This window comes from Eulemur rufifrons, chromosome 7, assembly GCF_041146395.1.
Source record: "Eulemur rufifrons isolate Redbay chromosome 7, OSU_ERuf_1, whole genome shotgun sequence".
NCBI classification, from domain to species: Eukaryota; Metazoa; Chordata; class Mammalia; order Primates; family Lemuridae; genus Eulemur; species Eulemur rufifrons.
Window position 1 is genome coordinate 220,932,635 of NC_090989.1, and position 13,243 is coordinate 220,945,877.

Genomic DNA, 13,243 nt, shown 5'->3' on the forward strand with positions numbered 1-13,243 from the left:
GGGATGAACTAAATTGGAATATTTTTACAGGAAGGTGACCAGACTGTGAAAGAACCCTGTAATTAAAATATGAGAGGAAGTTGTGACTGAAACTGACAATATTTCATCTGGAGAACAGAGAAGCCAAGAAGATTGCCACCGTTGCAAATATTGGGAAAGCCATCATGTAAAAATGTCATTCTAGAGCAGCAGAACTAAGTTCAATAATGGGATATTGGCCAGGCGTGGTGGCTCACACCTGTAATCCTAGCACTCTGGGAGCCCAAGGAAGGAGGATTGCTTGAGCTTAGGAGTTCAAGACCAGCCTGAGCAAGAGAGAGACCCCGTCTCTAATAAAAACAGAAAAATCAGCCGGGCGTGGTGGTGTGCACCTGTAGTCCCAGCTACTCGGGAGGCTGAGGCAGAAGGATAGCTTGAGCCCAGGAGTTTGAGGTTGCTGTGAGCTAGGCTGACCCCACGGCACTCTAGCCTGGGTGACAGAGTAAGAATCTGTCTCAAAAGAAATAATAATAACAGTAATAATAATGGAATATCCAGCAATAGAGCTTCCAATTTCACAAAGAGAAGCAGCTTCTAACAAAACTGGATATAAATGGAATTTGCTGACTCACAACATAGTGAACTTGTCATAGTTGGAAGTGGCAAGCAGAGGCTGAATGACCATCTGTCAGTGATGTTGTAGCAAAAATTCATTCCTACACAGGGTGAGAGGGGAGGGCCCATCCATAGCTCAGGTTTCATACATCCGTGTGGTGGTTCAAAAAGTGTCCACGAATTCTTGGTCACTCCTTCCTTCAAAAGGTGGAGCCTCATTGCCTCCCTCGTCCTTGAGGTGGGCCAAATGCAGTGACTTGCTTGGAATGAAGCATTCGCCACACTATGGGACTTCTCAGGCAAGCTCATAAAAAGGATGGCTTCTACCTGGCTCTTTCACTCTTGGATTGCTGTTCTAGGGGAAGCCTCTAGTCACGTGGTAAGGACACTCAAGCAGCCCTGACAGAAGTTCTTTTGGGGAGAAACCAAGGATGCCTGCCAACAGCCAGCATCAGATTGCAATCATGCAAATGAACTTGAACCTTGGAAGTGGATCCTACAGCCCCAGTTGAGCATTCTGATGACTGCAGCCCTAGCAGACATCTTGACTAAGACCTTATGTGAGATCCTGAGCCTGAGACACTCAGCTAACCTGCTCCAGAATCCCTCACCCACAGAAACCGTGAGATTAATAAATTGCTATTGTTGTTTTAAACCCCTACATTGTGGGATAATTTGTTATGCAGCAATATCTAACAAATGCAATCATTTTAACCTGAACACTAAGATTACATTGTGGTCTTAAGACAGATGCCTGCTCACAAGGCCTTTGAGTTTTGGGGGGCGGGTTTGGTTTGTGTTTTGGGTTGGTTTTTTTTTTTTTTTTTTTTCGCTAGTTTCCTTTTAATAGAATCAAACCACAATTTCCCAAAACTAGCTTTTATCATTGAAGGATCAACGATTATCCAATGATGCTCTGTTGTAAAAGTAGAGAAGGAATCTGAAATTAATTCCTCCCACTCTGCCTGATTTTCACCCGACATTCAAATCTGCTAAAAAAAGATTAGTGCAGACTCACAAATAAGACTTACAATTCTTTTTAGCAGGAGAGAAGTTCTTCAACAGGCTCAGGCTCCTTGACCTTTCAGTTGCAAAATGGAACAAGGGCTGGCCCCTTCTACCCTTCATAATAAAGGAACCAATTCTCTCAATATGGCGCCCAAATGTAAAGGTACAGCCCAGATTTCTCCTCTGAACTCCAGATCCATATATTTGACATTTTCCTTCATGTTTCATTTGTATTTCTCAGGAGGCATTTCAAAATCAACATGTTCAAATCAAGAGTCCATGATTTTATACCCAAACCTACTCACTTTCCAGGGGTTCCCTGTTTGAGACAATGAGACCATATCAACTCAGGCCACTCTCCAGAAACTTTGACGTCTCTCTCTCTTACTCTGCATAAAACCCCAGTGGATTCCTACTTTTTAAAATCTAATTACTGCCATTGCATTCACATTGTTTTTAGGATAAAGTAAAATGTTCACAACATGACCTACAGGGTCCGGGGTGATTTGGCCCTACCTGCTTTTCCAGCCTAATCCCATGCCTCGCTCCTCCCTCCTCCTTGCTCTCTCTGCTCCACACTGGTCCCATTTCAGACCCCATAAGCACCCTGCTCCCCCACTATAGGGCCCTGACAAGTGACCTTCCTTCTGGAGGGACCACCTTTTGTTTCCTCTTGTCCAATTAACGCCAACTCAGATTTCCTACTTCAGTTCAGCTATTCCTCCTTAGGAAGCCTTTCCTGATTGGGTCAAATTCCCCATCCCCACTCCCACCCCCACCCCCCACCCCCACTCCCAATTAATGATTCTCACAGCACCAGGCACTTCTCCTTTGTGGAAATACGACAGGTGTTCCATACACAAAATCTGGAACCAGGCTGTCTCACTTAAATCCTTTCCAGCTGCGTGAATTTGGGCAAGTCACTTATACTCTACATGCCTATTTTCTCATCTATATGGTGGGAGTAATAGTTATGAACATGCTGTGAAAATTAAAGGAGATAATATATGTAGAATTATTAGAATGGTCTGGACACATGGCAGGCATTATATAAGCTTGAGCTGTTTGTCTTATTATAGTTGCAATTTTATAATTTCACATTTGTTCACAACTATGATTTTATTCATAACTGTCTTTCCCATTAGATAGCAAAATTCACAAAGGTAGAGATGCCTATTTTTACCCACTGTCATACGCTTAGTGCCTGGCACAGTCTTTTTTTTTTGAGACAGAGTCTGGCTCTGTTGCCAGGGCTAGAGTGCGGTGGCGTCAGCCTAGCTCACAGCAACCTCAAACTCCTGGGCTCAATCGATCCTCCTGCCTCAGCCTTCTGAGTAGCTGGGACTACAGGTGCTCGCCACTACACCTGGCTCACAGTCTTAACACATGAGGAAGCCTAATGAACATCTAGTGAATAAAGAAATGAATTTGTTATAGGGCCTAGACTTGAGAACCTTGAAATGTCACACTAAGGAGTTTAGAATTTATTCTCTAAGTTTTTAAACAAGAGTCACACATGAAAATTAATGGAGAGATGGTTGTAAGACAAGTTGGGAAGAAAGCTTAGAGACAGGGAGAACCCTTAGCTGACCAAGGGAATGGTTTATCTGAAAAGATAAACCTTAGCCAGTACAGAAAGGAGCAGAAAGAGAAGTAAAGAAGTGTCCCAGGGACGTCATGTTGAGGAAGGACCCACACAACTTGGTGGCACACCAGGTTTGCAGGAAACTGTTGAGGATATATATCTAAATATGAAATCTCTGAATGAGAGAATGAGGACAAAAGAATAGAACTACAGAAGCCAGGAACCTGTGAATGTTACCTTATAAGGCAAAAGACATTTTGCAGATACGGCTAAATTAAAGATCTTGATATGGGAAGATTACCCAGGATTAGCAGATGGGCCCTAAATGCAATCACAAGTGTCCTTAGAAGAGGGAGCTGGAGGGAGATTTTACACAACACAGAAGAGAGGCAATATGACCACTTAAGTAAGACGATGCCACTCTTGGCTTTGAAGATGGAGGCAGGGTCCTGGACAAAACGATGCAAGCAACGTGGCTCTAGAAACCAGAAAGGCAAAGAAACAGATTTTCCTCCAGAGCTTACAGAGAGAGTGCAGCCCTGTTGAGATTTTGACTTTGACCCAGTGAAACGTATGTGTTGTTTGAGCCACCAAGTTTGTAGTCACTTGCTACAGCAGCCATAGAAAACTAATACAAGCACTTAACTCACTGCATTATGATTTGGAGTTAGGGTAATTTTCTCTCCACTAATGTATAACCTCCTCAAAACACAGTGATGTTCTAGTACCTTGATACTTCTAGCATTAAACAGTACTAAACACACAAAGGCACTCAAATAAATGTTTGTAGAAAGGTAGAAGGAAGGAAGAAATCAGAAAGAAGAAAAGAGAGGAGGGAGTTTCAAAATAGAGGAAGTGGGTGACAAAGGCCTATCCTTAAACATGAAACCAACAATATGGATGCAGAGAACCTGGGCAGGGCTGCGCTTTGTGCCCCTATCCCCCACCCCCGGAGCCAGCAATCCTGAAACAAACTTGGGCAGGCCGCATCCAGGCAGGGCGTGAGGGATAGAGAGGAGACCCTAAGGCAGGTCCTAACTCCAGCCTTTACTCTCATCTCCAACCTAACCTAGTGCAGAGCAGATGAGGATGTCAGCCCCAAGCCAGTGCCCTGTGAAAGCCAAAGCGTGCAGGCTTGGGAACCACGGAGACTTGGGTTTACATCCTAGCTCTGCTTCTTGCTATCTACAAATCCTCAGACAAGATACTTAACTTTTCTAAGGTGCATTTTCTCATTTGTAAAATGAAACTAATAATTCCCCAGAAGACTAAATGAGGTGATGAATAAAAAGTACTAGGCATAGAGTAAGTATTCAAGAAATGTTGCTTTTTGTTTTTGTTATTTCTGTTTTTCTAGCAAAATCAAATAGGATATAATGACATATGATACGGTATATCATATAGATTATAATATATATATTAGATTGTATATTGTGTATACTATCTCTAGAAAAATACATAAGAAAGTGGTAATAGTTGCCTCCCGGGAGGAGCAATGTCATGTCCAGGGCAAAGGGACAGAAAGGGCACTTACTAGCCACTACATATCCTTTTGTGCACTTTGAATTTCCGGTCCTGTGCATGGATTTTTTTAGGTATTTTTTTTTTTAATTCCAGCTTTAGAAACTGTTTAACATTGGCAACCCGTGTAACATTTATCAGCTGTGTAATGTTGGCAACCTGTTAATTAGTCTCACTGTGCCTCAATTTCCTTATCTGTAAAATAAGAATAAAAATACTGCCTTTCTTCATAAAGTTGTTGAGAGTGTTAAATGAGATAATACAAGTAAAATGCTCAAAAGAATGCCAGGCACAGAGTAAGCATTCAATAATACCTGCAGTGCTCACTTCCAGAAATGTGGTGTGCAAGATACCTTCAGGGCCTTCCAGCTACAAAATGACTTTATGCTGCATAAGATGTTTTAGGTAGCACTTATAGGACATAAGGGAGAGTATTGAGGTTAAAGAAAAAGAAGAGGAAATATTAGTAAAAAATAGACTTTAAGCTGAAAGAGGAGCAGTGAATAGTGAACTCAGACAAAATGCATGGTGGCCCAAAGGGACCTTATCTCTGAACAAAGAAAAGGTAAAAAAAAAAAAAAAATTTCTCTGAAGGACCATATCTTGAATTTAAGTCTCTCAGTTTTTCCCAGATTAAAATTAACCAAAATTGAACCCATAATAAAAGGTCATCAAAATCAAAAAGAAACAAACCATCATGGGTAAAGACTAGCAAGAACTACTAAGTCCAGATTTAGAATCAGAAGGATTTCATATGTTAAAGTATCTGATACAAACTATATATGGTATGCTTTCAAAATAAAGAATGGAATCACAAAATGGAGCAAGCAATAAGAGACAATCACAAATGATCAGGCAAATTTGAAAAAAGAACCAAGCAGAACTTTTAGAAATGAAAATTATAATTGTTGCTATAACAAGGTTAACAGATGGAATATACAGTAGATTAGATATAGCTAAAGAAAGTATCCATGAACTAAAAAAAATAGAGCTGAGAAAAATGATCCAGAATGCAGCACTATAAGATAATGAGATAAAATCCATGAACAAGAGCTTAAGAGATATGGAAGATAGGCCAGGAGTCATGGCTCACACCTGTAATCCTAGCACTCTGGGAGGCCAAGGCAGGAGGATTACTTGAGACCAGCCTGAGCAAGAGTGAGACCCTGTCTCTACCAAAATTAGCCTGGCCTCATGGCGCATGCCTGTAGTCTCAGCTACTCGGGAGGCTGAGGCAGGAGGATCCCCTGAACCCAGGAGTGTGAGGTTGCAGTGAGCTACAATGATGCCACTGCACTCTACCCAGGGCAACAGAGTGAAACCCTGTCTGAAAAAGAAAGATAAAAAAAGAAAATTGAACCCCTCTCCTCACTCTCCTGCCTTTATATTCTCAAAAAAAAAAAAAGAGAGAGAGAGAGAGGGAGAGACAGAAAGAGAGAGATGGAAGATAAAATAAGATCCAACATATATCTCACCAAAGTCCCCAAAGGAAGAGTAGAGAGAATGAAGAGGAGGCAATATTGAAAGAAGAAAATGGATGAGTTTTCTAGAACTGATGCAAAAAGCCAATCCATGGATATAGGAAGCATAATATATATTCAGCAGGATGAAAAAAATGCAGCTAGACAATCATTCCTATAAAGAAAAGACATTTAAACTGATACTGACCTCTCCAAAGCAATAATGGGAGTCAGAATACAGTGGACAATTTTTTTTTTTTTTTTTTTTTTTTTTGAGACAGTCACTGCAGCCTCCAATTCCTGGGTTTAAATGATCCTCCTGTCTCAGCCTACCAATTAGGTGGGAGTACAGGCACGTGCCATCACACCCAGCTAATTTTTCTGTTTTTTTTTGTTGTTGGGGTTTTTTGGGTTTTTGTTTTTGTTTTTTGTTTTTTTTTTTGTATAGATGAGATTTCACTGTTGCCCAGGCTGGTCTCAAAACTCCTGGCCTCAAGCAATCCTCCCACCTCAGCCTCCCAAAGTGCTGGGATTGTAGGCATAAACCACTGTTCCCAGCCTAGTTGACAAACATTTTTAAATTGCTAAAGAAAAATCATTGTCAGTTTAGAATTCTGTATCCAGCAAAACTATTTTGTAAAAACAAGGACAAAACAAAGCCACTTTTGGATTTAAAAGCTAAGAAAATTTTTAACACCAAAAAGCCTACACTAAAGGAATTCTAAAGGATGGATTTCAGAAATATCCCCAAAAGAAGGTTAAAAATGCGAAAAGAAATGGTGTTTAGTCTATTTTCTGTTGTTATAACACCATACCACAGACCTGATAATTTATAAAAGAAAAGAAATTTATTTCTTATAGTTCTGGAAGCTGATAAGTCCAAGGTTGAAAAGCCACATATGGCGAGGGCCTTGGTGCTGTGCCATCCCATGGAGGAAAGGCAGAAGGTGGAAGGGCAACAACCTACAAGCTCAGTTCTCTCTTCCTCTTCTTAACAAGCCACCAGTCCCATCATGCAGCCCCACCCTAGTGACCTTATCTAAAAGGCATACATTCAGAGCAGCAGATCATGGCTCTATTCCCAAAAGAACAGGTGTAAAAAATAAAATCTGAGTCCAGCAAGAAATATTCCATGTGACTTGATACTTCCTTCCTCCTTGTTTGTCTATGTTATCTTCACAGTGGCTCTAAAATAGACTCGGCATTAGTTTTCACATGATCAACATATTGTGAGCTTTATTGAATTGCCTGCTTAGCTCAATGAACTCAACTCCTAGAGCTAAAAAAAGAAACTCAGAACAAGCCCAGCTACCGGATTTGCAAATCCCTCTTCTGTATTAAGATGCTAGCCATGCGCCGATTACTAGTTTACTAGTCTACTTTTCTCCACCCCCAAAAACCAATATCTATCTCACCTGCTTCTAAAGCCCTGACGTGTAAAAACATAACAGTGTCGCTGAAAACTGGTTAAGAATTAGCAATTCAGTGTTCTTGGAAGGAACACATAATTGCTTTAGAAGGTTTACTGACAAATTGCTTGAATCCTTTAGGAATTAGCCCTGGCAAAAACAAAAGCAAACAAAACTTGTAACAGAGACTGGTGACTATATCTTTAGGCTTTTGTGTACCCCCTCCTCCCAACTCTGACAATTCACATGTAAATAGCAATCTAGCATTTAATTTCTCCCATAGCAGAGCTGCTAAAAGTAGACTTTAGAACCAGACCCTGGTTCTAGATCTTAACTCCATCAGTTACCATGTGATTTTGAACAAGACGCTCCAACTGTGACTCAGTTTCCCCATCTGAAAATTGCATATATGACAAGGACAGGAAATTACACTGAGGTGCCAATGCTGATGGGCAGCTTGGCTAGCTGACTAGTTAGGTGAAACTGATGAGCATGCTGACGTGCTACCTCTTGGGATTCAAACACATCCCTCTACAAAATTATAAATTATCTTTCAAGTTCACCTGTGAAAGTTACACCTGTGCATGCCAAGGGCCTATGTCAGGGTATATTCCAATCAAATCACTAAATGCAGAGGCTAAGAGCAGAAATACCAAGATCAGACAGAAAGTTGCTTCAAATGTGTTTCTTGGGGCCGAGCACAGAGGCTCATGCCTGTAATCCTGGCACTTTGAGAGACCGAGGCAGGAGGGTCGCTTGAGGCCAGGAGTTTGAGATCAACCTGTGCAACATAATGAGACTCTTATCTCTGCAAAAAATTTCAAAAATTAGCTGCACATGGTGGCAGGCACCTGTAGTCCCAGGTACTTGGGAGGCTGAGGCAGGAGGTTCACTTAAGCCCAAGAGTTCGAGGCTACAGTGAGCTATGATCATGCCACTGCACTCTAGATTGGGCAACAGACTGAAACGTTGTCTCTTTAAAAATAAAAAATTGTGCTTCTTGGACTTTTTGTCATGTTCAGAAATGCAACATTTAAATTGATAATTCAAGCAATCATATGTATTGTTTAAATGTATATGATAGCTTTTTCCAGGGTAAGATGGCTGTAGTTCACGTGTTGAGGACCTGGAGCTACAACGCTGGGCAGCTGATTTGTGTTTGATATTTTCAAACATATAGTAATGTTCGTGTTTTGAAGCCAAATTATGTGTGTTTCTTCGATTATCCTTCATTCAAGTGCAGCCATCCACATCACTTGTTGAAAACAACTGCTGCTTTACATGGATAAGTTGTTCAGTTCAAACTGTCAAGACATTGGAGAAAGGAGTAGAGAAGTAACTGTTAAAGAATGGTATGTAAAAGAAGGAAATACAATGTCTCAGTTTGATAGCTTCTGTGAAGTACAAAGTGGTAAAGGTTCTGTTACCATCACTAGTCATTATGATAGAGTCATTAAAAAGCTCTGTTATAATCTAGATGACACTGCCTACGTGGGGAAGCCATTAGTAAACATAGAAATGGAAGCTTTAAAAGATGTGGACAATCTACAGGGACTCTGAATATGCCTTCAGTTCCACAGAATTATGCCTTTAACTACAGGAGCTGTATTCCAGCTACTTTGAACAGAAAGAAACTTTACTAGGGCCATAAACTAATGGAAACAGTACAAACTGAGTCAGCCCTAGGACTGAATTTCAGCTCTTGGATTTATTAGTATTTTCAACTGAAGTAAAGTTTTACCTTGTTGTCAGATTCAGAAGAAGATGTTGTGGAAATTCCTGCTGAACTCCTTACTGAACTGCTTAAGCTAGGAGAAGAATTAAAACCCATTGCTCTAGCTCATGGAATTAAACTCACCTTTATGCCCTTCTTAAAGGCTGCATCCTTGGGATTACTACAGTTTCCCATCTTTAATGCTTCTGTGGATGAAAACTGCCAGAATATACCATATAAGACTTCTTATAACACTGGGATAGCAATGGATACTGAGCAAGGTTTGATTGTCCCTAATGTGAAAAACGTTCAGGTCTGCTCTGTATTTGAGATTGTCCAGAAATTGGGCTCTGCAGGTCAGCTCAGCTCCACTGATCTTACAGGAGGGATATTTACTCTTTCCAACATTGGATCAATTTGGAGCCTTTGGATCAATTAAGGCCCTTCCCCAATTTAACCGAGAAGGAGAAGTATATAAGGCACAGATAATGAATGTGAGTTGGTCAGCTGATCACAGAGTTACTGATGGTGCTACAATGTCACACTTCTCTCATTTGTAGAAATCCTACTTAGAAAACCCAGCTCTTATGCTACTAAATCTGAAATGAAGATTAATAAGACATTCTTGAATTTTTTGAGTTTCCAAAGAGTATGTAAAGCCTAGCTGTGCTAGCACATGTTTATCTTTATAATTTGTATTATAAATGATTTGTATTGTATAAGGTTCTAAGACACAACATTTATCACTGTTCTATTAGACTTTTTACTGAAAATGAATAATGGTGTAACTGTTCTCCTAGGGCTGTCACATTTTATAGGTCAGAGTGACTTCTTATTATGGTACTGAAGTCTTTGTGGCAATGGATTGAAAATGACAACAATAACAAAATTAATGTTACAATAAGACAGGTAGCCATATATGAACAGTATTTGCCCTGTTTTTGTTTTTTGGCCAACTCTTTATTTTTTTTTTTTTCCTTTTAGGGCTACTCAATCTTTTTTTTTTTTTTTTATTTCATCTTATTGTTATGGGGGATACAGAATTGCAGGTTACATACATTGCCCATGTACCGCCTTTCCCCCCAAGTCAATGCTCCAGGCGTGTCTGTTCCCCAGATAGTGCACGTTGCACCCATCATGTAGGTATGTATCCCTCCCTTCCCCACCCCCTCTTCCCGAGTCAGCACCTTCAAGCGTTACCATTCCCCAAACGGTGCGCAATGCACTCATTGTGTAGGCATACACCCATCCCCTCCCCCACCCCCCACCTCAGTCTGATATCCGATTGGTGTCGTTCCCAGATGTGTAATTGGCCAACTCTTAATGAAACTTTTTAATTCTGCTTAATTGGGAAAAGGAATTTATGTACAAAAAATATTTTCCATTTCCCTACAATCATGCTAATTGCTGTATAAAATAAGTGCAATTATACTTATCTTTTAAGATATCCAGTAGTATATTCTTGCTCTGTATGGAAATATCATCTGTGTTTTATTTATGTAAATTAACATCTTTTAAAAGGGAAAACAACAACTTGGTCTTAAAAATGCCCAATTATAGTTTTATAACCAGGCTATTAAAGGTGTTTGTTTAAAATAGATATATTTTAGAATTTTGGTAATAATTCAGTGTTTTGCTGGGAAAGAACTTCACCTTTGCCAACTTCTACCATACAAGGAAAAAACTTTAAATGTAGCGGGCTGACTTTTTGTATATTCAGAAGTCTGCTCCCTTTTAACTTTCTTGGTCTCAGCTAAAAAATAGGATAAGATAAGGAATTAAGGTCTATTCCATCCTCCATATCCTACATAAGAATGTGGATAAGAGAAGAAAGGAGTCTAAGGGGTAAATATGGATATAAAAATAAAATAAATTTTATACATCAGTGAAGATTTCATAATGACTATTATAAGACCATTTTAATCAGAAATAGCATCAAGATGAATATAATCTAACATTTTGATTTGCATTCAGAAATTGAGGTTTCTAATATTGTCCAAATACTGTATGCCAAAATAGTTATTCAAATAAAGTTTTCTGATAGAAAAAAAGGTCATCTTAATGTCTAGATTTTTCTTAAAATGGAAATAATTTTTAAATCAGAAAATGATAAATACTGTTATTTTAAAAATTCAGGTAATAGACAGTTATCAATAACATAATCATCCATAACCTACCACTGTCAACATTTTGAAGTATGTATCTATATACATGGCTATTCTTTTTATTAAAATGGGACCATAGTGTATCTACTATTTTATTATTTGATTTTTAAAAATTAACATATTTTGGGTAGCTTTACATGCCAATAAACAACTCCACATTGTCCAAAAAAAAACAAAATAAATAAATGTATATTATGTACCTATCAAGCTGCTAAGAGTTCAGGTAAATGTATAGGAAATTATCCTCACCTTTCAAGAATTTACTTTCTAATGGAAGAAATAAAATTTACATGCATATAAGAAATCAAGAACAATGTAAGGTGGCATGTAACAGACTGAGCTGAGAAAACTCAGAAAAAGGAGAAATTGGTGAGGACTAGAATAATCAAGTGTTTCTTTGGAGGAGGTGATGGGTGAGGTGTATAGAGGGGAAAAAGAGGAGTAAGGGTGTGAACAAAAAGATGGGATGTCAAAAGACGTGAAAAATGTAAATTCATACATAAGTGTTTATATTGGCATAATTGTTTTTTATTTTGTATCAATATGTAATATTTGCACATATTTATGGGGTATATATAATATTTTGTTACATGCACAGAATGTGTAATGATCAAGTCAGGGGACTTGGGGTGTCCATCACCTTGACTATATATCATTTCTATGTGCTGGGAACATTTCAAGTCCTCTCTTCTAGCTACTTTGAAATACATAATACATTGCTGCTAACTAGAGCCACCCTACTCTGCTATGGAACATTAGAACTTATACCTTCTAACTATATGTTTGTACTCATTGACCAATCGCTTTACAGTCTACACACACACACACACACACACACACACACGCATGCACGCGCGCGCGCGCGCGCGCGCGCGCACACACACCCTCCCCAGTCTCTGGTACCTATCATTCTACTCTCTACCTCCGTGAGATCAACCTTTTTAGCTCCCACATAAGAATGCAAACATTAACATAACTGTTAGTCATTTCCTTTCCATATCTGTCCTCTTATTGTCATCTCACTCATTCTATCTGCCCAATGATTCAACACTTTTGAAGCATCCAATCCTGTCTAGATCACAGCGATAGTTTTCTTATTCCAGTTTCAATTGGCATAAATCTAGCATAGATCTTATTTTTCTCCTTCTTGCTTGATTGAACAGAGAAAAAAGTAATCGTACAAGCTTCCATTCATACATATAATGGTTGTAGTTTTCCTTCTTAATGTGAGTCATTTACATGTTGTTTTTCTTAGCTGGGTTAAATCTTCCTTGTACAGTCATTCACCCAGGAGGGAGGGAAGGAGGGAGAGAAGAAGGGGTGAGGATTTTCTCAGTTCCCTTTGGGAAGGAAGAAATCCAAAAATGCTTCCCTAGGAACAAACTGTATTTTTGAATATAGGAAACACTTCTATTGTCATAACTGGTTTTATTTGTGGTTTTTTTTGTTGTTGTTTTTTTTTTTTTGAGACAGAATGTTGCTGTCACCCTGGCTAGATAGAGTGCAGTGGCGTCATCATAGCTCACTGCAACCTCAAACTCTTTGGCTCAAGAGATCCTCCTGCCTCAGCCTCCTGAGTAGCTGAGACAATGGGAGTTTGCCATGACACCAGCTAATTTTTCTATTTTTAGTAGAGATGGGGTCTTGCTCTTGCTTAGGCTGGTCTCAAACTCCTGGCCTCAAGCAATTCCCCCCTATCCCCCAGCCTCCCAGAATGCTCGGATTATAAGCGTGAGCCACCACACTTGTTTCTTTTAGTTTCAAAACAATCTTAAATTTATAGAAAA

The 13,243-nt window shown here is 39.4% G+C and overlaps 1 protein-coding gene and 1 pseudogene across 5 annotated transcripts in view; one reads left to right on the top strand and one right to left on the bottom strand.

Moving 5' to 3' along the window:
• GDA (guanine deaminase) overlaps positions 1–13,243 on the bottom strand; it is a 109,240-nt gene that overhangs the window by 62,122 nt on the left and 33,875 nt on the right. The gene's annotated exons all lie outside the window — the stretch shown is intronic.
• On the top strand, positions 1,747–9,899 carry LOC138387906 (lipoamide acyltransferase component of branched-chain alpha-keto acid dehydrogenase complex, mitochondrial-like; annotated as a pseudogene).